This window comes from Sturnus vulgaris, chromosome 5, assembly GCF_052056855.1.
Source record: "Sturnus vulgaris isolate bStuVul1 chromosome 5, bStuVul1.hap1, whole genome shotgun sequence".
Lineage (NCBI taxonomy): Eukaryota > Metazoa > Chordata > Aves > Passeriformes > Sturnidae > Sturnus > Sturnus vulgaris.
The window spans coordinates 17273885-17298440 of record NC_142247.1 but is presented as its reverse complement, the minus strand read 5'-3'; the positions used below and the strand labels follow the sequence as shown (position 1 = coordinate 17298440).

The 24556-nt window shown below is 43.2% G+C and overlaps 1 long non-coding RNA gene across 1 annotated transcript in view; it reads left to right on the top strand.

Annotated features, from left to right (window-relative positions):
* The window catches only part of LOC148223572 (uncharacterized), a 100318-nt gene extending 76403 nt beyond the window's left edge, over nt 1-23915 (top strand). The window contains exon 2 of the long non-coding RNA XR_015803784.1: nt 22827-23915. This is a non-coding gene — a long non-coding RNA (uncharacterized LOC148223572). The remainder of the gene's footprint in view (nt 1-22826) is intronic.
* The last annotated feature ends 641 nt before the right edge of the window (nt 23916-24556 follow it).

The following is a 24556-nucleotide window of genomic DNA, read 5'->3' as shown; positions in this document are numbered from 1 at the left end:
TAGGACCAGTTGAGGCCTTAATGAGATATTTAAATTACTTTGAATGGGATCATGGAAAGTGTATGTGATCCATTCCCCACACCCCAAAAGGAAGAAACCACCCAGCTACATGGATGGAAGAGATGTCCCCAGCAAAGGCTGGCAGTTCAGGGACTCTCAGAGAAAATTGTTTCCTCTCTATTGAAATCTTGGAAAGCATGGAAGACAAGACAGCTGCTTTATTGTCTCTGGGAGAGAGCCTGGAGGTTCCTAGTTTGAAAGAAGAATGGAAGGGGAGCACTGGGCATCTCTATCCTCACTGGCAGCCTGGGGACCTCAGTGTCAGTGCCCATGTGCCCCTCGCAGAGGGCACCAGGGGCTGCAGGCACAGCTGAGCCACAGCCTGCAGGAGATGCCCAGCACTGTGCTGCAGGCATGGGGCAGCCTTGCTGCTCTTGCATCCCTCCACTGTGACTCTGTCATTGTACAGATTCACTGGGAAAACCCCACGGATTTATTTAAGGAAGTGCTGGAAATGAAAGCTTGGGTTTGGTGATGATTTTTCATTTTTCCCCATGCATCTAGATATCAAAGGAATAATAAAATAAAATAAAAAGATACTTCAACATTAAGCCCTAAAAAAAGATACTCCAGCACTAATTCCTGTAACTACATTAACCAGCAAATTAATGCCACAATCCCTTTTTCTATTTTTAGTTTCTTCTGCAGAAGACATGAATATATTATGTTACAGTGTGAAGATTGTTTATGTTGGTAGCAGTTCACTGATGAAGGAAAAATATTAGCTCAGTTAGAGCCCAGGTAATAAGGGAAATCTGAATCTGACCTATGCTTGGATAAACATCAATCCCGTCAAAATAAAATATCTTCAAATTTTAACTCAACAAATTTTGAAAATAAAAGCAAAGGAAATGTCTTGACAGTGTCCTTTTAAATAACCTTCAGAACTGGAAGCACCATTTCTGAAAGTCTATTTAAATTCCTGTAAGCATCTAAATGACTCGGGGGAGAGCAGGCAGAGGAGCAGATAACAAAAATCAATACATGCTTTCAGTAAAGGACAGCAGCAAAGGAGAAGGAATGTAAACAATTATAAGAACAGAAGATTGCTGTAGCTCTAGTAATATTTCAGTCCCTTTCATCTTGTTCAACCTGCTGTTCAGTTTCCCTTATTTTAGACAGGGGGGTTGTTAAAGCTCTTTCCAGCCAAGGAATGGAAGAAAGCAGCCTGCTTTTTTCTGTGTGCTTTTTTCAAAAGCAGAGAATAACTACATTAAAACACTTCCTGGCCTTTTCAGGTTTTGAACAGAGGCTTATTGGGAGTGTCCATGACTCTTTTGCACGTGCAGGCCAGCTGTGCTAAAAACTACTGTGTATTTAAAGCAATGCATTCACCTTTGAGGGAAAAAAAATCACTGGAGGTTCCCTGGCACCCTTCACACTGTCACTAACTGGAACAGCTCTTCTTGTCCAGGACTGCCTGAGCATTGATCTCAGAGCATATGATGAAGGAGCCCTGCAGTATTGCACCAGTATCACTTGAATAAGAAAGAATCCGCTTTTTAATGCAGTTTCACAGCTACTTAATTGTTTTAAATATTAATAATTCAGGATTCACAGGGATGGCAGCAAGAATTATGAGAAAAGGAAATATGTGTGTGTTAAAGAGCATTGCCAGAAAGACCAGGAGAGCTTGTGCACTTATTAGCTCAGCTCTGTAGTGAATGTGAAGTGCAAGAGGTGACACTGGGAAGTTCCAGATGGGCTTGGCTGACACACTGGTCTCTTCTGTCCTCGCCAGGACTGTTCCCAGTAGCACGTGCTCAAATGCTTTGTTCAGCTCGGTTTTTATGTAACCAACTTCATCCCTACTACAACCCAATCAGTTAATTTTCCCTTAGTTTTCCCTTCTTTTTCTCACAAGGTATGGCACATGTGGCGATGAATTTGGATTAAATGTTAGTGCCATTCCATGTCACTGTATGGACACAGCCCAAGGAGGACCAGAAATGAGGAAGATGTAGATGTCTTGACTTCTGAAAGCCCCCACAGGTGAATCTCTGCACTATTCAGCCACGCCCTGGCAGTGCCCAAGGAGAAGATTGTAACTTGCATTTACACCACTTCAATTTCCTCCTTATCCTGACATCAGCTGGAGATGGTCTTAATCTTGGTGCAGCCATGAAAAGAGACCTCTGGACTGCCTGGATGTGACCACTACAGAGCCGTGGTGACATGGAGCTCCCCACAGAACGGGAGACTGACCATGGGAACGCTGTGCTAAGTCACACTGCCTGCCTAAATCTGCCTCTTCTCCTTTATCCTGAGATAAACTTCTGTTCCTTCTTCTCTCACCATGTTGGATGAAGGGCCCAGCAGCTGCCTCCTGCTCTACTTACCCAGGCTCTGCGGGGGCACAGCTACTTCAGTTTTTGTGGCTGCAGAGATTTGAGATCACCTCTGGAGTCTGCTCCTGTGTCGTGCTCAGCACCTGAGCCCCAGTGGATCTTTGAACCTCTCCTCTGAGTGCTGGGCTGGGTTGGTTTCCACTGAAACTTGAAATGAGACGTAATTTTTCCAGAGAAATCAGTTGTTTAAAAAACAGTATAAAATGGTAGGGGAAGAGTGGGGAGGGTGGGAAGGCAGGGAGGGGGGTAGAGCAGGAGAGGTGGGCTCCAGGGATTTTATCTGCATGTGCAAAGAAAAGCCTTTTGCTCCATTAGTCATCGTGTAATGGAACATCTGCCTCCAGAGGCGTCAGGGGTGTCATGATCTCATTGCAGTTGCAAGGTGGGTTCCTCCAAAGACAGTTAATAGGATCAGTTAATGCTTTTAAACCAGCACCAGCTGGAAAAATCCTGCTGTACAGCAGCTCGCCGGAGTGATGTCAGGTGCCCAGGGGCTAGGAAGGGGGAGAGCAAAGGCACCATGGGGATACAATGCACCACTGCTGCCTAAACATATGATACAAATTGCCCCTAACACTAAACAGCCCTTCTGCTCACTGTCAGTCAGACAAACAGGAAAAGAAACAATTGAATCTGGGTGCAGCTGCTCAGTGTGCTGATGGAGCTGCCCTGTGCCCATGGCCATGGCTGTGTGGAGCCAGATTCCCCCTGCATTTCCGATGGAGCAAGGGAGCAAGGTCCTGCCAGCTCGTCTGTCCTGCCCAGCTGCTGTGGGTCCTGTGTCCTGCCTGTAAGTGCCAGGCAAGTTTCAGCAGGGACTTCCTTTTGGCATGTGCCACAGTGAGCCCTGCTTTTCTTATCCCTGCTATTGAGTTATTTTCTCTGGCTGTACTGAGAGCTGCAGGCCACTGGGCTCATCCCACTCCATAAGACTTGTCTTGCCTCCAGCTGGAGGGGCAGCAGGCTGCCAATCTTCAGGCATCCTATCTTTGGGGAACCTGGCAGAGGGCTTGGGTGGCAGAGCGTGGTGGCACAGAGTGGCTCTGGGTCCTGGCTGGAAGAGGTGACAGTCTGCCCTTGGGCTCTGCCATGCCTGCTGCAAGGGCTCAGTCACAGGAGGGCTGGGCAGTGCTGGGGTGGGCAGTGTGCCAGCTGCAGGCTGCTCCCAGGCTGGCTGGGGCATCTCTAGTGGGATTCAGAAGGGCACTGCAGTTTGGTGCCATAATGGATGTGGTTCGTAGGTTTGCAGTGAGAAGGCATACCTGAGTGGAATTACAGCATCTACGAGCAAATGACAAGTTTTAAACTGCCCTTTGAAGTTTGGAAAGTCACATTTATAAAGCTTGTAGAAGAGTGCCAGAAGGATAAGAAGAAACCAGAAGAAAGTTGTTATTATTAATAAGCACATACAGTCTCATGTGCTGTATTCACACTGAGGGGTTGCAACAGTACCTACCTGTGAAATGTCAAGAAGTAGTAAACATCCCTTAAAAGAAAAGCAGTTTGGTGGTTTTATGCCTTAATTTCCCAGCCAGTGATTGTCAGACACTTCTTTATGATTAAGCATTCTAGAATTAAGCATTAACTAGAATAGGTCCTTTGCAGAACTAAATTGTATGTAACTTAGTGCATTTGCTTATTGCCATTTGGTCACAGTATATAGTTTGGTGCCAATGGACCTGCAGTTAGACAGAAATAAAACTGGGAGAGAAGAGATTCCTGAACACAGAGCCTGTGACAGAAATATGTTCCCTTGATTTGAAGTAACACAAAATACATCTTAAAGCTTTGTTGTCTTCCTGAAGGTTGACAGTGATGTATTGATAGCAGAAACAGGAAATGAGGTACAGACAGGGCAGTGGCACACAACAGACTGCATGACCTGATAGTCTGGTAGTCTGGCTGCTGTTAAAATGCATGCACTTAAAAAATGCAGCCAAGCTCAAATCCAGACACCCAGGGAGATAGTACAGAGCATCTTTCTGGGGAAAGGGCAGTACTTCCTCCAAGGAAATTATGACAGACTGGAAAAGAGCTGGAGACCACGACAAATATGAGCTGCTAACCCAGCCCTTCTGCCAAATGATTAAGGACATGGGAATACTGAGTGGGAGTAAATAGGATATATTACCTCCATGTTTGGCACCAGCACATTGGCCAAATGAGTCTGTTTCTGGTGTCAGCAATTCAAGGAGGATATTGAAAACTGGAGAGGATTCAAGTAAGAGCTACCAGAATGTCACAAAAAGAAAAAAAAAAGGAAAGTGTGAGGAAATCTCAAGGAGAGAAATCTGTTTATCTTATGAAAAACAAGGCTAGTGCAGTCTGTGAATATCTATAGAGGAAAGAAAAATTTATTAGCAGATAACTCTTCAGTCCAACAAATATAGAGCACTCTCCATCAAGAGGAGTCAAAGACAGAAACACTTCAGATTAAAAATAAGGTGTAAGTGTTTGACAAAAGGAGTAATTAACAATTAAGCTAGTTAATAACTACCATAGATTGCATTATTTTCCTGCTAAAAGAGATTCTCTGGATGCAACAGGGGCTAACAGAGAAATCTGAGTTTGACGTTCTGCAAAATCTCAGACCAAATGATCTCAGACATCTCTTCCAACTCTGCCTTTGAATTCTGTAATATATTCTGTTCCTAATTCAATACGGGATAAAGGTTTCATTCCAGGATCTATGATTTCTACCAAATGGTTTTTGCATTTGTCTTCCAGTGGTTTTTATTTCCTGTAATGAAATTTTGGCTGATCTTTAGCTCTGTGTGCATAAACACTGATGGCAGATAACAACAGGGCTGCAATATCCAACGCTTCATAGGAGCATTCCACAACGTAGCAGCCAGTAATGAAACAAAACAAAAAAAACACAGTCAGGACTTTTACCAAGAGCTTGCAAAGTGGAGACTGAAAAATAACCTAAATAACCTGGTTGAACCCTATGTATTTCCTATAACCATATTTTATTGTACTTGTGTATTTTAGATAAGTATTCAGGAGAAGATAATTTACAAAATAAATCTTGCATTGTTAGTTTGTGTGAGGCTTGGTGACATTTTTTGACATTATGTGACACCTTGTTTAAATGCAGTGCTTGCTGAAATGCATCTCTCTAATGTGGTTTTGCCTAGCCTTGTATTCTGTAAAGTCCAAACCAGGTGGGTGTTAGAAGATACTGAGCTATAGGATGAATATTTTACATTTGTTTTCTGCAGGCCAGAAGAGCAGGACAAGTATGTGAGCTCAGTTATTATACTGCTTGCAACACCTTGCCTGTGCCTTGCGTTTAAGAGAACAAAAGTTTCCTTTTTTGAGAGATTTCTGGGTTAGATCATCCACTGGTTTTAGCATATCATTGTCACAATCTTATTACAATGATACCTTCATAATTTTTATTGTTGGTGTTACCCAAAGAGTTTACAAAGCCATGGCATATGGACACAACACACGTGGCATTTTTATCACAATTAGTTTACAAATTAGCCGTATGTATATGTTAAAAAATTTAAAAAAGAAAAGCAGCTGTGTTTAAGGAGAAAATCTTGCCAGATGCTACATGCAAAATTTGAGGAATGGAACGTTTTTATTAGGGTTAGTTTAATGTGTTGTCTTAGTTTGTCTGTTTGAATAGCTTGTGCAACTCACTTTTGTGCCCTTGATGTGGAGCAGTCCAAAGCTCTTCTAGTTTCATTTTTAACTAGTCTGGTATGTGCAACACAGAGTGATAACCCAGATCAGGTGGATTGGTTGGGACACTGAACTCAAATGAACACATTTTCTCTATGAATATGGATTGGGCAAGCTTACAGGTTCGACCAGCTAACTTTTTATTTGTATTTTTACAAAAATGGAGAAAGCAAAGGGGAAAATCCAATGCTAACAGCACGGATTACTGCCTGGACTCAGTGGGCACCCACAAAAGGATTTGCTATTTACAGGGTTTTAGATTCAGTGTTTCAATGCTGTCAACTCCCTTATTAAAGTCAAACTCTGTTTTCAGATTTACCATGTACAAACATGCAGTTAATTCAAACACTCTGCATATAAATAACAATAATTTGAAGCACCAGAAAGCACAGACAAATTCAGCTAAGAAACCTTCAGATCCTGTTTCCACACTCGCTTTAGAAATCACTCCAAAGCCTTGGCTCATGCTTGCATTTTTGTTCCTATGTGAAGCATAAAGCCTCACATGTTCAAAACACACACATCCTAGAGTCAGAATTTGAGGCAAATTTGGTTTACACACATGTGAGGGTTGAGATGGAGTCTTCTGTTAGAAAAAGGCACAGAATCAACTTTGTTTTGTTAGCTCAGCAGCCAGTCCAGCTTGGGTTCTTTAGTCCTGTCACAGGAAAACAGATGTGGTGTTGGTGATGCTTCTGTTTCCTCGCTTTTGTTTCTTTTTCTTCTTCCCTTTCTGCAAGAGATGCCTCGTCCTTGTGTGTATTTCAAAGCAACACTCCCCACTACAGGTCATCAGTGGGAAAGAGGAGAAAGTCATGGCTGCCCTGTGAGGAAGGCAAATAAAGATCTGGAGTTTTTCATCAGATCCTCTTTCCTCTGATAGAAATGACCCATTGAGAACTTTAAAAAAACAAAAACAAACAAACAAACAAACCAAACCAAAACAAACAAAAAAAACCCCAAATTTTATTTAAATAAATTAAACGTAGCTAAAAGATAAAAAGATAATTCTGTGCTCTTATAAATTCAGAAGCAAGCCAGTTTATTAGCTAACTTGTTCTAGCCTGGCCACTCAATGTTTTTGAGTTTTTGACACTAAATTAGTGCTAAGCTTTGGATGAGCAAGGCTGTGCTGCAGAATTAACAAGGATAAGGGATAAAGTAAACAGATGCTTATATTCATTCTGTAATTTATCAGCTTTTAAATTCTGAGCTCTGAATGAGAAACTGCTCATATTTCTGAATATGAAACTTACAGAGGTATGATTTCATTCTCAGCCTCCCTTCCAGCTGGCCTCCTTGCTTTGGGCCCTGGGCAGTCAGTAGCCCTTTCTGAGTCCCTGTTGCAGCAGGCAGCTTTATGTCAGCCACTCTGATAATCTTCATAATGTGCTGATAGTACCTGCTTTGAGCTTCAATGTGTGTGAGTCATTAGACCCCAGCAAACATGCATGAGGCCCCTTGCATTCAGGGGAAGAATAAAAAGCCAGGATGGTTTTCTGTATGGTCCAGCCACTGAAATGTGAAAGCAGGAAGAACAGCAGAGGCAAACAAAGATACCATCCCAAGATTATTCTGAGAAGCCCTTAGAGATAAAAAGAGTTGTATTATTGAACGTATTTTTGAGGTACGACTTTGCACAGGACTGATTTCTGCGGGAATGCAAATCACTCAACTGTTCCCATCAAACATTCTGTTGGAGACACTTTCATGTACCCTGAGGGTACTTGTGGGAAATAAGTATTTTAGACCCTTTTATTCATCTTTATCTTCCTCAGACTTGTTAATATTTCATTTGGAGTTAGATATGTACATGATGAAGGTGGAATTATTTCATCAGGACATCAACCCAATTTAATGTCCTCTAAGAATCAATCAAAGTGCATTTAATGCTTCTTCATGCTTCACAAAACAGTATGGGAGCATAAGAATGAAAGTAAAGATGTAATTGAGCATCTGTGTCTGTAAAGACATGGTTAAGCTCTAGGAGGGTTATATCTGTTAAAAACAGACAGATTCAAAAACACAGCTTTGCTCTGTGTTCTTCTTGCATTGAAGGAGACTGAGGTAATTCAAAAGGAAGCTTTATTTATGCAGTAATGACTCAAGACAAAAAAAAAAAAAAAAGCGAGATCTTTTAATTACACCCCAGTGACAGAAAAGTATGAAAGCACTATTCATGGTACCCTGGAGATCACACGATATCTTGGTGGCAGTTGTTCTGTCCAAACAAAATTGCATGAAGGGAACTATTTACATTTTGTCTAAATACATTCCCCTGAGGATTAATATTTATGGGGGATTTGGGAAAAATTGGTTTCAAATCAATACAGATTATTTAAATGAGAAACTGAACATTAAATAAGGGATGAAGGATTCCAGAAGAATATAAGATCAATGGTTCTGTTTTCTAGGACAGAGAAATACAGGTGCTGGGAGTCAGGCTGTAAACCTGCTTTTTAGGAACGGGGTTTTAACTGATGCTGGCCCCACTGAGGATGCAGATGTGACACAAGCAAAGGGTGTATCCCTGGGGAGACAAGGGACCATACCTACCCACATTGAAGGACTACAGTGTTGGGGTTTGTGGAGTTTTGCCTCATTCTTTTGTTCAGAGAAACAAAAACATTTTCAATGTGTATACCTGAAATCTTGCTGCTCAGCATTGCTAGCCTGGCTGGCAGAGAGATGCAGCAGCCCACAGACATGGGCATTTGCTTTGTGACAGGCAGTTCTGGTAACAGAGAATGTTGATTTTTCATATGAAAAAAAGGGGAAAAAAATCGATGTTATCTTTTACATTCCTTATTAGGTTTGCATCCTTCCCTCTGGAGGGTTTTCACCTTCATTTAGGGCAATGCTGGGACTGGTGAGCTATTTTGGTCATTCTCCATATTTAAAATGTATAGCTTTTTGATGTGATTTTTTTTTTCTAAAGCTGGGGGGAAGGGGAGAAAGACAATCACAGCCTTTCAAGGAAGGAGGGAAGGCCAGTGGGGATTTTTGGTGTGCTCCCAAGTCATTAATTAGTATCAGCTGATGAGTCAGAAAAATGTGGCTGTCTGCTGACTTGTAACGTGTCCTAGTAACAAAACAGGTTCCTGTAGTGGCAGTTCACCGTTACTAATCCAGAGACAAGCCCTCTGTCAGCCCCACATCCAAATAAAGGGCTGCCTTTTGCTTCCCGTTTGCTCTCCAATCTCTTGTTCCTCCCTACCGACCTCTGCAGGCAGCCTGATGGAAATAAGGCTTCTACAACGTTCTGCAGCACGCTGTGTGTAAATATATCTATTCAAATTGAATCAATAAGGATACTAGATGGTGCAGTATTTAATAAAACAGTAACCTCCATTGTTGAGGCAGTGACTGAAGGTGTCATGTCCCCCAGCAGCCCAGCACTGCTCCTCCCTGCCCAGGAAAGGAGCAGCAGCCCCAGCTGGGATGCCCCACTGCAGAGACCTGGCTGCAGCTGCTGCAAGACAATCGCCAGGGCCAGCTGTGATGGAGTGGAGCTAGGGAAAGGCAAAGACAGATGGCAAATGGGCTGCTCCTGCTCAGAGTGGGAGGCTGGGCTACACCCACAACCTGCTGAGGTTCCTTCCTACCTGAGTCACCCTCTGATCCTTTAATCCACACCACAGCCTCTCAGGACCAGAAGCCCTCACACCCACGAGCCTGAGTCAAATATTTTGCTCTCTGGCCAGCTTCCAGCCTTTTGGCCACACAGTCGTACCTACATCATCATTTTGTGAGTTGAAAATCCGGCCCCTGCTCTACATCTTCAGGATGTGCACAAAAAGAAAAGGACGTAGAATTTTATGTTAGGGAATTTATCCAAACCTATGTTTTCTGGTAGATTTTTATGGGGTTTTTAAATGATTTTTATGGAGATGCAGACTTGCTCTCTGCTACCAATGCTAAGAGACAGGATTGTGGTAAGAAACCTTAAGAACTGTGAGAAAAGGCATTCAGGGAGGCTGAACTGGCACACTGGGATATTTGTCCTCTATGATGCCGTGTGACACACTTTGCCCAAGACACAGACTGTTGTGCTCTCCTGACCAGGATGATGCTGTACCAATGTCTCAGACACACTGGGATCACAGCAGAGCTCCCAGTTAGCCTGGAGTGCCACAGCATTGCATCCTTCCCTCTGCAGTGGCTGGGAAGCTGTCCTGCCTGTTTGGCAGGGTACACCATCTGTCTGATCCCAGCTCTTCCTGCCTGTCCTACACAGTTGTGCCACATGTCTAAATTCCTCTATAGATGCTGAAAGAAACACGTGTAATCAGGCAGGCAAAACTAAGAGAGACTACATGCAAGTTGTTGAAGGATCACAGCATCCACAAAAAGGAAAGGAAAGGGGAAGTTGACCTCTTCCCTTGAGGGGCTGGGATCAGGGGAGCACCCAGGAGGAGTCAAATCCATCACTTTTTCTCCCACGTTTAGTAAAAAAAGCCAATCATCACTGCTTTGGAACTGCTCTCAGTGGTCAGATTGCAAAATCACATGAGTGTCTGGTAGCAAAGAGGGACTGAAAAGGCCTTGGGGAGAAGTGTACAACCACATGGATTTCCTGCAGCTGTTCACCTTCTCTGTGCTTCCCCCACCAGTACCAGGACAGACCTTGTTGTGCAGGTTGGCTCATGCACCTTGTGAGCCATTCCCCAACTCCAAAATATTCCAGCATTGGAGCAGCTTGGAGGCTGAGTCCTGGCTGCCCATCTCTGGACAGATGTAGCTGTTCCTGGCTCAGACATGTCCCCACCAGTGACACAGCTCACTGCCCATTGCCCCACATGCCCAGTGTGCCCTCCTCCAGCTACCAGCCCATGGCAAACTTGAGTTTGGATTGGATGGGGAAGGCTTCAGCCAGCAGCTCATCCCTCTCAATCCAATGACATGGAAATGTCTGCCCACGTGGTATGACCAGCAGTCTACATCTGTATTTCACACTGGGATTTGGAACTGGAGTCAAACCAAGGTGCTGTGGATCCCTTCACTCCCTTGTACAAGGTAGTGACTGCATGTGAATTATCTAAATTAGTTAATTACTCTGATCAAATGTGGTTATCTGCTAATATAGTAGATAATTGCTGGGCCATAACACCTTAAAAGTGATTGCTTAGGAAGGGTAGCTTGGTTCCAGGCACCTGCCAGCCATTGCTCAAAGTGTTTTGAGACCTAATTGGCAAATTAATTGGGGTTTCAATGTGAACTTTTCTTTTTCTTGTCTGACTAGTCTTACTTTCCTCCTGATTAAGTTCTTGCTAGATGAAAACCAGTTAAGCTAAAAATCAGTTTATGAGGCTGTATAGCTTCGTGGGTTCCTATTTTGTTTTTTTCCCAGCCAACTGCATATTTCTAATCATTCTTTTTTGACAAGCTCAGAGGTAAGAAGCTAACTGCCATTTATTCATGTTCAGCAGAAACTAAGGCACATCTCAGTTTAATCATGATCATTGAATCTGATTTTGAGGAAAAATGCTGCTCAGAACATGTGCAATGTTTCCTGTAAATACAAAGCAAAATAGGAAGCAGGGTGGGAGGGAACACAAATATTTTGACACAAATAGACAGAACAAGAATTTTTTCTACTAGTTAATTTTCAAAATAAAAATCCTATAGGATTTCAAAATAGAAATCACTTTTACATAATTAAATCTTTTGAGAGGTTCATCTTCATGCTTGTCCCTGCTGTGGGATGGCTGTTTTGCTCTCCATAATCAGGCACAGATGGTCCCCTCTGTAGCATCCCAGTGAATTTGTGGTATGGTCAGCAGGTCCCAATGTGTTTGTGGGGTACGTGGCCTCAGCTCCAAGCAGCCACGTGCCTGGAAGGGGAAGGGCTTTAGAGAGGCCCAGCTAAAATAATGAGAGAAATTAACACAGTCCCCCAGGGGCCAGATTTTCAACAATAAGCATACAAGCACTGTTTCCAGTAGTGTTCCTCTGGTAGCCAGTGTTGTCCACCCAGTTTTTACATTTGGAAATATGTTATCTGAATGTAAAGCAAATGGAAATGATGAGCTATTGCAGAACTTTATCCCCCGTTCTGCATGAACTCAGGGTGTGGAAAAAAATGTGTCTGCAAACATTAGTAGTACTCCGTGCTAAAAATAACTGGGTAGTTTTTGAGCAGGCTGGTCTTGCATGTGGGTTTCTGTCATTAGGCTTCACGGATTTCTCTGAGAAACAACAGCCTGTTATCTTTTGGGGTGCCTCTGTGTTTAAGACCTCAGCTGCAGGTATCTTGAGTATAAATAATCCCAACCACATCGTGCCCGAGTGTGCAGAAACAACGCACCACTGCTCAGCCAAGCAGTCAGCATCAGGGAGATGTGGGAAGGCGTTTGCTCCCATGGCAAATGCTGGCAGGCAGCCCTCATTCCCCACAGCGGGGGGATGCTTGTGGAGGGGGGCAGAACCTGACAAACATGTCCTGTGCACTTGGAGATAGATCAGTGCTTGCAGAGGGGTGGGGAAGAGAGGAGCAGCCCTCTTGCCCAGCATGTTCTCCTGAGTCACCCTCAGACCTGGGATGAGGTGCTGTAGTGGGAATGCACACAAAAACACAAAGTTCTTCATAGAGTGCTGCACATTATACCTTCCTGGGCAGAGAAGGAGGGTCCTAGTGCTGCCAAGGCACTGATTTATGCCAGTGCTGTGGGGGAGACAAGCGTCTGACAGCCATGGTGCTGGAAAGCTCCTGGAGGCTTTCCACCATGGGGATGCCCCCCGCAGTCCTGGCACCCCTGTGGTGACACCAGTCAGGCAAAGCGTCACCAATGCCACCACAGCTTTGCCTGCTGCCCTCATGGGTGGGAAGGAGCCGCCCGAGCATCTCGTGTCAGGCCAGGGCTGATTTGCACTGCTGCCTTTTACATGCTCCAGGAACTCAGAGGTAACAGATGGCAGCGTTTATTGCGTTGCAGTGGCTTCCCCTGCCAGCTCTGCATTGATCCAAGTCTGGCAGCACAGGACAATCCCTCCCATTCATAAAATCCTGGGATTTTCATTGTTTCCTTTGACACTGGTTTTTGAATGATACTGATTTATACCCACGAACGGCTTAGCAATCTTGTGACAAATAACACGGTGGCATGGGGTCAGGGGCAGGGAGGCAAAACCATTTTTCTTTTTGCTCCAATTCTCTCCCAAGCTGGGTGTGAATTATAGTCTGCAGTTAATGATGAAGTGCTGAGGCTGCCGGAACATTCTGCTTACCCAACAAAAGGAACAAAGCACATCTTTAGGCAAAAAGCAATATTTTTTTGTATTTGAAAGCCCAATGGCACTCAGAAAGAACTGAGGCTTTGAAGCTGGTGTTTGGGGGGAGGTTGAGTGAATGCAGCAGTAAAGCTGACAGTTTTAGAAGCAGAGATACCTAAAAAACCTCCTCTAATAGAACAGTGGTGCATATAAAATGACCCAGATGGGATATAGGTCTAACTCCTGCTCAAAGCTCTGGCTACAGCTAAGGGTAAATGATTGTCAGAATAAAATGCTGTTATGGCACAATGCTTTCACAATCCCATATGCTGCTACAACACAGTTATAACCTAAAGAGCTGGGGAAAGGGGACTCTAAATGTCGGGAACAAAAGGGAAATATAACAATATAATGAAATTTCTCAGTACTAAGGCTGTGAGTCTGCCCTGGATTTCATAAATATATGAATTAGTATCTTCTGGCATGGAGAATCAGAGAAACCCTTGGCCATAAGGCCTCTCAGTGGGTAGCAGTAGCCTTGGATGAGCTAGAATTCCCTGAAGTGCCTCAGCACTTTTCAGGAAGGAAGAATCACTGCCCTGAGGCACCTCACTCCCTCTCCAGAATGGGACAACTGGGAAAGCTGCTGCCCCCACAATGTGATAAATACCCACACCCTACTCATTCAGCAGCTTTCACATGGTGCCTATCTTTACTATCCCTGTGGATCCAGCTCTCTGCTAGCCAAGCCAGCCTAAGCAGGGTATGTTAAGTTATGTAATGACTTAAACATGTTTACCACGTGTCCCTCTGGATAACTAAAAAAAAAAAAAAAGCCTAATTCTGTGGAAAGACTGTATACAATTTCAAATCAACACATCTTTGTGGCTAGTAATCAGTAAGGTCTACCTCTCCCTTGCAAAAGGATCAAGGAGAAGAAATGTAACAAGATTAAAAGTAATTATTTAAAGGAAAGCGGCTTGCTGCTAATTTATATTGTAATTAAAGATACTGATTGTAACCCCTTTGGTTGAGATGAGTCCATTTATATGCATTGCTCTCTGAAGATGCCTTCACTCTTTCCTTCGACTAGAAATCATTGATCTTTGAGGAAAAAACAGCCACCTTGAACCTCTGATGCAAGTGGAATAATATGAAGACCAAATCTGAAGCAGGACCTGATGGCGAGGCAAGGCAGCCAAAGTGAGTGCCATGAGAGGAAATGTTCTTGCTGCACAAGTGGGCAAGCACAGTCATGCTCTCTTCTCCCAGCTTAAGGACCTGGTATGAAAATGTTCCTAAAATCTTGTCCTTTTGTAATGTGTGCCCTGACTTCTCCAAGGCAGAGGTCTCTCTGGAAGGCATGATTGAAGGGATATGTGAAAAGTTCTTGCTGGTCTTTCTTGTGTGCTGCAGGGATTATTCATGAGGTGGTATCTGCTGTAAGGTTCCTCATTCCCCAGGAAGATGTCACAGACTGGCTGTTACCAAACACAGTCTCATGAGTTACAAGGAGAGAAGTTTCCTTCTGTTTGAAAAGGAATAAATGATGCATTGTGGTATTCAAAACATCAGAGGAGTCATTCTAGCTATGAAGAGTATTGTCAAATGGGCAGGTGTTGCCTCGCTGAGATTTCATAAAACCCTTTTAGCAACTTAGTGTCCCTCTTTTCCAACTGGCCTTGCTGTATGCAGAAACCAGCCCCATCCTGCTTTTTTGGTCACCAAAGGCCAAGAGATGCTAAAGTACTCTGGAGGCTTTCAAGTGATTGCAGAATACTGCTGGCTCTCAAGAGCGCAATTTCATCTGAGCTGCCAATATTTCCCATGGTGCTTATCCCTCTTGGTTTTGCAGTCTCAATGACTCCTGAGTCTCTGTGGCTCTGCTCTGAAACATGATGCATAAACATGAACATAAAGAGTTCAAACTCTTTCACATCTTTGTCTCATTCCCATTTATTCTTTGGTATAAGATATTTAATATGTTTTAAATAGTTTTCATCAGTGATGTAGCGTTTCTGTTCAGTCTATTATCTTTTGACCATCATTTAATTATAGTGATTATTAGATTCCTGCAGGGTAGATTTAACTATGTTTGACTATTCTCATTTGAAAAACAATATTCTTTGCAATATTATCTTTCTTCCCCTCTTTTTTTTTTTTTTTTTGTGATGAAGCAGTCTGTGGTGTCAATACAAATGCTGTGACATTTATAGCAGTTCAGCTGGGAACATACCGCCTGCATGTTCCTTTTATTCCTAATTTGCTGATTATTTCCAGCAGTGTAAGAACACAAGCAAGCACTCTGTTTGATAGCAGCGTCTGCTGGTGCCCTTTTCTCTTTTTGTATAACCCTTATCTAATTTTGGCAGGACCACAGTTCCTGCTCTTAGACTTGATAACAGGATCAGCACACAGCCCAAACCTACAGTAAAAGGTTTTGAAAACATTTAGGCAGGATTCTCAGTCCAGCACATGCTGAAGTGGGGCCACCTGACCCACAAGACAGGGTGTCCTTTGGTTCCAGTGAACTTGTTGGGCTCCCACAACCCTAATAAACCCAGCACTTAATACTGCAACTGGCATGTCTTGTCTAGCTTGCTGACTCCCTTTGTTCCCTCTCTCCTGATTTGTAAATGGTCTCAAATACTAAGTAAGAACTGCTGCTTAACCACATGTTTTTACAAGCTTTTACATTTTCTAATTTATTTGTGGTTTCCATGGTGCAAACCTCAATGTGCAGAGCAATGTGAGAACTGGAAGGATCACCAATCTTAAGGCAAGAAAGAATCATGAAATTTAGCACAATCACATGCAAGGAACAGATCATTTAATTTTGAGTGTTCATATATTGAGATCAATACTGTGTGTTATACTAGAGCATATCACCCAGAAAGACAACAAATCATCAGCTGATGCCATCAAGAAGTGCAGAAACTATTTACATCTCAGTCCCTTTTTAACCACACTTGTTCTCATGTACAAATGCACTTGTGTAAAAAATGCAACTCTTACTTCTGCTACTTAAACCCGATAATTATTATATGTTGATAATATAAATATAACCACTGAATCATTATCTGAAATATTAATACCTTCTTAATACTAGGCATTTTAAGACACTATAGAAGCATTACAAATGATATTTTTCACAGACCTCTTGGCAATTTTCCTGTGCTCCCATTGTTTGGTGGGTGTCTTCTGCAAGTTAATTTAATTGTGTAGGAAATGTAGTCACTAATTTGACACACGTGTTCAGGGTCACCTCACCAATGCTGTATTTAAGCATTTACATCACTGCATTGCTCACTATTTTCTTGTCCATACATTTTTTTAAATTTATTTTTTCACAGCATTGTTCTGACCACTTCAGTTGCATTGCTTGATCTCTTTTCATTCACAAGCTCTACAGAGTAATTTCTTTCCAGCATCCTATTACCTGCCACACAGAGCCAGCACTCCTCATCCCTAGATGTGTGGTTTTGCATTGCCTAGTGTTAAAATTGTTCTTGTTTGGGTGACTTGAACTGAACAAGTGCTCCAATTCACTCTGCATGACTGCCATGTCATAGCAGATTTCCCTTGCTGCCTGGGCATCTTCCACACGCTGGCATTGTAGGGTTCTTGAATCACTCTCTGGTGCTGTGCCTTGGTCCTAGGCTGCTCTACTCAGAAATGTGGCAGTTCATTTCATGACTGTTCCTCACTGTTAATCAACGAGGGCTTAATCCACTGGGTCTGTCCTGTATTATGTAGTGGGGAGTTTTTGTTGATACTGGTGGGATTTTTCTGAGATAACACCCAACTAGCTTGTTACAACAAGTATGGATTAGCAGTCTGTCATGTCCTTTTTCAGACAAACTTATAAACCGGAAAAGTAAGAGATACATTAAACAAAGTCAGCTTGTTCTTATGAAACAATGGTTTCAGTGATGAAATGTACATCTTCTGGATCGCTGAATTGTACATCAAGCTTCTCCATAGTCTCACTCGGGATGAAAATCTTTCAACTTTCAACTTCCTACTCGTCCTGTTTAATTAGCACATCACAATCTTGTTTCAAACATTCTGAAATGCCTCCAGTACTTAAGAAGTTACTGGAAAAATAATTCCCTTATCTTTTGGGACATACGGGATGTGCAAGACATGCTCTGCTCCTGTTACAGGAGCCAGCATTCTACATCTTCCAAAAATGGAGAAAAAGCACTTTACTTAATGTTTCTGTTCTTTTTTGTCTTTTTTTTGCTTTTTAAAATACATTTGAAATGTATTTTAACCTTCAGCTATTGGAGGCCTTCAGTCATTTTATGTTCTTGTTTTGAGTATATCTACCCTGAATAATTTTCCTCAAATAAATGGTAGATTGCCACGGTAAGAAGATGCATCTATCCAGTCTTGTTCATGAGACACATGTACTAGGAGATACCATGGTGGACAATCTCTGAGTTTGGGAACATCCTAGCACATAACTCATGCAGCTCTGGAATGATAAGATGAAGGCTGGGATGGGTGCAGCTGTGATGATCTGTATGGGAAGCTGTGTAAGGTTCCCTCTTCCCTATAACCTAGTGGTTGTGCTAAAGGAAGGCTGGAGCCTGGCACCTGCTGCCTGTCCCACGGCTGTCTGCCCATCCTACTTTCACTTTTCTTTGGAGGCTGCAGCAGCAACTTTGTGCTTTACAAGTGTGAGTTCACTTGAGAAAATTCCAAAGCACCCTGCAGTTTTCCCAACCTGCTCAGACTTGGAGTCTCCTTGTATGACAGCCTTTTGAATTGGCCACAAATATGTTTTCTCGTTACCCATTCATGTATTAAATACTCATCTCAATGATGAAATGCTTGCTTGGGTCTCTCTTAATGAACAAGTGTCAGATGTTTAGCACCAGGAGACTTTATTGCTCAAAGGCACAGGCTTCTTGGAGTTCCTCTCAGTCACTTCCAGTTCTGTCTGACTCTAAATAATGGGGAGGGGGAGAAGGAAAGGAAGAGGCTGTTTCTGTCAATGGGATTCCAGCTGGTTTGTATACAAAATCTTTCCAGGACACCCAAAATGCTTTATTCACCAGTTGGATGTCATATTCTAAATAAAACCAATTATTTGGTTGACATCTACAACCCTGCAGAGGTATGTGATAATGGTGGCCCTTGTCTGCAAAGACAAACACACGCATTCTCCCTGCAGCGAGCAGCCCAGCAGCCCTCGCCAGCCCGGGCAGCGGAAGAATGCACCCCTATTCCCTGCCTCCTTCTCCCTCCTCCTGCCCATTCTGGCGAGCCAGGCCCATGAGAATACCCTGGCATAACTTCCTGGCGAGAACCATCATTTTTATGTTGCTTTTGGGCAAACTTCAATGACTCATCTGGTATTCATTCTCATCTATGGTTGGCTTTTCTAATTTTTTTTTTTTTTCTTCTAATGTTCTGATTTGCCAAGCTGCGAGTAGTTTGCTTAACAATGTGAAATGCTTGGAGAACAGATGGGATCTTTTCTTCCACCCAGTGGCATGCAAAAATGAAATTTTATTCATTAAACTTCAGTCTGTGACATTTTATTTGGAATGGTTGTTTTAACAGCTACTTTGCCACCCAGCAGCCCCATTGTATTTCCTTCAGCATTGGATATAACTTAATGACAAACTCTGCAGTCTCCATTGCGGTGGTGGTACCTCACACAGGACTATCTCAAATTGCCCTCCTGCACAAACACATTCTTAGAAAAAGTTTGTGTCCTTGAAAATTTACAGTGTAGGCAAAGAAAATGGTTTTCCAAGAGTAGTAGGAGCTCTGGAAATGGATACCCAGGCTCTCAGGCACACTGTAGGGCTGACTACACTGATGGACTCCACTTTTCCAGGACTAGTGCAAACTCACTGTTTTTAAACCTACAAACTCTGCTTTAACCCAGAAAAGGCATTTTTGAGAAATAATATTATGTCTTTCCATGTGCCATTTCATGAAAAGCTAAGGAAAAAGATAAGAAGAGCTTCATGCTCTGCTGCTCTACTTGTTCAGATTGTCTTTCCAGAGGGTTGACTAGTATAGTTTTTTTCAAATCGAAACTTTGCTTGCTACCTTTAGAACCAAATGGCACTTTGCTTAAACACACACTGCTCACTTCCATGAAATACCAAGGGGAATGGCTGAAATCAGAGCTAGCCTATGACTACTGAGAAAGTCACATCTAGGACTGTTGCATTCCATACACTCATTCCAAAGTGCTCTGGAAGCCCTTATGGCCATCTGTGCAAAGAAGAAAGAGTTTGTTCTTTAGTTGACTGACATACTTACTTGCCTGTAGGTAAAAGAAAATGAATATAATAGCTTGGATATTCCCATATGTTGCTCGTGAATCTCAGCTTCTTGAAGCTGTTGATAACTGGTACAATCTCGCCCAGAGCAAGAGTAGTACACAGACATGATAGGCTTTTGTGAGCTTTAAAGATGGATTAAAGCAGAATATTCACAAAGCTAATTAAGCAACAGCAGCTGCTCTTCACAGGTCGTTCTGCAGGCAGTGGGCAGAGGGAAGCTCCCCTGAAAGTGACTCAGAGCACATCCCTACATTAAACTCTTGTTCTGAATCACCTCCTGGGAGAGCCTCTGCTCCTCTCACAGATGTCCATCTCCACCATTTCACATCATTCATCTTTCCAGCTGTGTCCCCTCGGCTCCTCTGCTGTGACTGTGGACACGGACCAGGGGAAATTGCTGTGAAATCTATTGCAGGTGGAAGGATAAGCATGTTGTAAATGGCTTCACAGACTCAGATGGGGTTTGATCTTTTTAGTGATGAAACACAGCTTGCTAAATTCTGTGTTTTGAAACTCATGGCTAATATTTTAAAGTGAAAAACAATAACCATATGGGATTTAGCAATTCACATGCCAGGTTATGATGAGCTGCTTGGTTTGTCAGTTCCCAGCTGCTCCTTTGAAAAATCACCAGGGGATTTCCTCACTGACTGGGCTGCCAGCTATCCTGGGGTGAATACAGGGAACAAGAAGTTTTGTATTAGACTTTATAGGCCAGAGCCTTCAGCATGCCACAGTCCCTCTGAACCACATGAATGTGAACCTGACAAACTGACTCTCACGAATCCCAGCATTTAAGGGGAAAGAGCTCTCCATGGACACAAAACTGGTGGAGGCATATTTCAGACACATGTCCTATGGCACAGAGAGGTAGGAGGATGGAAGATATGTGGCAACAGGGCTCCTCTGTGGCTCACCCCCTGTCTGCTGGTTTCCTTTGAGCCTCAGTTACAGCTGCAGCAGACAGGTGCTTTTATAGCTTCTAGGGAGAGCTGTCCATCACCTACAGCTACACATATGCATGTTTACTGATACATATATCTAACAAGGATGAGAACTGAAGTTTTATGTGCTCTGTGGCACAGAAAGTGTGAGAATGTTTAGGGTGAGCCAGTGGGTTGTTGTCATGCCCTTCACCCAAGAGAGCCTTATCAGACTTGGCCTCCTGGAGCATCTGGCACTGACAGCAGCAGTGAACTCGCCCACACAGCCTGGCCCGACTCAGGGCAAGGAGAAGCAGTGTGGTTAGCTGTAGAAAGCTCTGTATCTCAAAATTAATTTGCCTGTGGTTCTGCTGACACCTTCTGATTATGCTGTTCTCCCAGTAAAAGAAAGGGTGTACTGAAATCAATTTCCCACCCCCTATTCCACTGCAGATAGAAGACAAAAGATATATTGCTAATTAAAATGTTCTAATCTGCTGGAAAGCAGTTTTGTAGGATTGATTTGAATAAAAACTGATGATGCAGCCCACTCAGATCACTGGGAAACGACCTCTCTATTATGAAGTCCCAGAATAACATAGCCAAGCAATCTTGATTTCCTAATATCTGTCAAAGGAAGAACTTCTTAGTTAGTTACGGCATATAATACGGATATTCCTGAAATGTCCTCTGCTTAATGAACAGCTGATATTGGCTAACCTCATAGAAATAAGAGAGAATTAGTACCAGCTGCAGAATGCATTCACTGGATAGTGAATCTGGCAGTTGGTATTATGCCTGCTATAAATATTTTTAATTAAAAATTGTTTTCTGTCTCTTCAATTGGTATAATAGCGATAATGCTTACTGAGAGTTACTGAAGATGTAATAGGATTCCCCTTCGTGCATAGCAGAGCTATTTATTCTGCCGTAATATTGCTATAGTGGAAATCTGCATAATAATGTCCAGATTCTAGTGCAAGAGAAAAATAGACTGTGGGAGTATTTAAGAATAAAGAACATGAGCAGGCAAATTCCTAAATAAAAACCATTTTCACACTCTGCTTTTTCAGGTATGACTTAAAAATTATTATTTAAAATTATATTAAAAACCTTTGGCGGGGAGAGAGGAGGAATTTTCAGCTTCAATCCACAGCCCTAGAGTGTTGTATACCTCTAAGAACAGGTTTTGTCTTTGCATGCTTACAGAGAGCATTACAGCAGATCCTCTTGTGCTGCTCTGGCTGGGTGCTGGCACAGCTCTCTGTCGGGGAGGATGGGGGCTTTGGGGTGCTTCTCCTGCCCTCATTCAGAAAGGATGATCCCCTTTCCCCATGTGGAGGGGCTGGGAGAGGCACTGGCAGAAGGGACCCTTCAGTGCTGCAGCAGACCCGAGACTCTGGGTACCTGGTCTCCACTTAGTGCTCTACTGCCATGACCCTCCACAGGTGATGAGGGGCACCTCCTCCTTTGGGGAACCAAGAGGCATTAGACCAGCTATGCCCTGGCAGGCACAGCCCATGTTAGGCATTACCTAAATAGGATGGATATTGCAAAAGTGGAGAAATCTGTTAGCTGTCCCTACTGGGCCTTTGAGAACTTATGATTGCTCTCCACACTGTGTGGGAAACTTTCTAAAGCTGATGGGACCAATTGCTTTCTCATCCCCACTTGACTCTCTTTCCCTCTGAGGCTTTGGACCAGTATAATGATATAGACATTTTCTTCCACTGCCCTCTTCAGGCCCCTGCCTTCATTCTCCCCAGCTTCTGATACACCTACCCCTGACCAGCACTCACCTTCACTCTCCTTTTTATTCTCCTGTGTATATCTCAGAGGTCCTGGTGCAGCTTGCCTTGGTCTGGTGTTTGCTTTCTGACATTCCCAGAGGCTCAAGTCAAGACAAAAGCCTCCTTCTGTCAGTCACTCTATGAATACATGATTAGGCACATTCCCTGCTCCAAAGACCTTTTGATCTAAACCTGCTGGTTTTATTTCATGACATTAAATTCCTTTCCCAGTTTGGATCTCATTCTTTTCTTGCCCCTAAACTGACAGCAATTTTATTGCAAGCAAGTAATTTCCCAAAGTTATGGTCTCTTTTACCCATAGGTTCTTCCTTCTTATTCTGGGTTCTTCTTTCTGCCACAAATTATCTTTACTTTGCTATTCCAGCCAGCCCTTTAAGATGCATTTATGGTTTACAGTCCTCTTATTTTCCAGCTCCTTGTTACACTTAGGGTTCAGCAGGTACTGTTCTCTCTGCTCTCTTTCAGAGGGAAAGACGAGCTCTGCTTGCTGGGGCGTTTCCCGAGCTCTCCTCGGAGAAGGCAGCAGCCCCACTGTGGCGCGTTCTGGCCTCGGCAGGTTTGCAATGGACACCAATATCATCATCTGTGAGCACCTCTGCAGAACAATGGATTCCGAAGCAAAGACAAGAACAAAACAAAACCAGAGGAGTGACTCACACCAGTGCCCAGAGAGATAAAGGAAGAGAGAGAGGAAGGCAGAGAAATGACATCACAACCTCATCTGCCTGAGGGCACAGAGGTCATGTTAGCCAGGGAATGAAATAAAATTGACTTTTCTGAGGGTGGCTGGGCAGGAGGAGTTTCTGTTTGATTATTTTAATTCTTCCAGGCTACCTCCCAGGGTCAGGTCACCTAATTTTATTCCAATAATGAAAGTACTCTATTATGAAAAAAGAAAACACATTATTTTTTTCTCCATCCAATCCAATGAATTGGTTTTTGTGGCCAGTTTGAATGCTATTTTGACCACTTGGCAGGTTTTATATTAAATACTTGATAATTTAACAGCCTGTTACACCAGGATAAAAATATCACTCGCCCATGTGCCTGTTTCTTGCCCTATTGTAAACTAAATGAATTAGGAACACCTTAAGCCAATATAAATTTCAAATACAATTCTCCAGTTGTTTGAATCAAAAGGCAGTATTGATTATTTAATTACATAGAAATGATCCAGATGCTTAACATTTACTACAGATTAATGACTGTCCCAGAGCAGTTAATGGCCCTTCTTTCTGCCATCAACAAAAGCTGCTTATTAATCCCTGGAAAATGGCTTGCATAACAATCATAACCTGCTGTTAAAAGTTTATAAATAGATAAAAGTGTCACATGGATTTATGAGTGCTAAGGCTGAATGGGATCTGTGTGGCGTTTCTAGCAAATGAATGCCATGTGCATGAGCTCATCTGATTGCTTGAATTATCACAAAAACCCAAGTTGCTCTTTTGGATTAGAAAATGGCACGTAAGAAAGTGCCAAGTGGCTGGAGTCCTATCTACTGCCTGGGAAATAATTACTTAGCTGCATAATAAAGAGGCACCTTCCTTCTAACAGCAGTGCTCTGCCTTTTTTATTGTATCATATGAAATGTGTATAAGGAAAGCTGTGCTGTTTCATTACTTCACTTGATTTTTAAGAGGAAAAAACACTTGCACATAGACACACACACACAGAGCTCAGCCAGGTCCTCCCAAGCACAGCAACGGCTCCAGCTGGTGTAGGAGTATTGCTAGACTAGGATCTGTACTATTCAGACAAAGGTCTTTGAAGGAGCCCTTTGCACCTGGGTCTCTGCATCCCACACTGGGCTGGGTAGAACACTGAACATGGTATGTACTGCCAGTGAAAGGTGCTTTTGGAAAACATGTTGCTCCTGGAAGAGCTGGGAGGGCATGCAGACCCTGGGGGAAGGGGTGGTGGAGGGCAGGGATTTACAGCAGCACTGCATTCCCGTATGTGGTAACTGTGCCCCACCACTGCGGTGGCACTCACACTGTCCCTCCTGCCTGGGAGCTCAGCTTCAAACCAGTTTGCAGAGGACCCTGCTCCGGTGGGGTTACAGAATCCCCATCCAGTCACCTGGACAGCTGTGTCAGTCCCCGGCCCTTCAGTAGCCACTGTCCCTGTAGCTAGCTGTCTTCAGCTTCCTAACCCCACCGGATGAGCAGTAGATGGTTATTGCATTTGAGCTG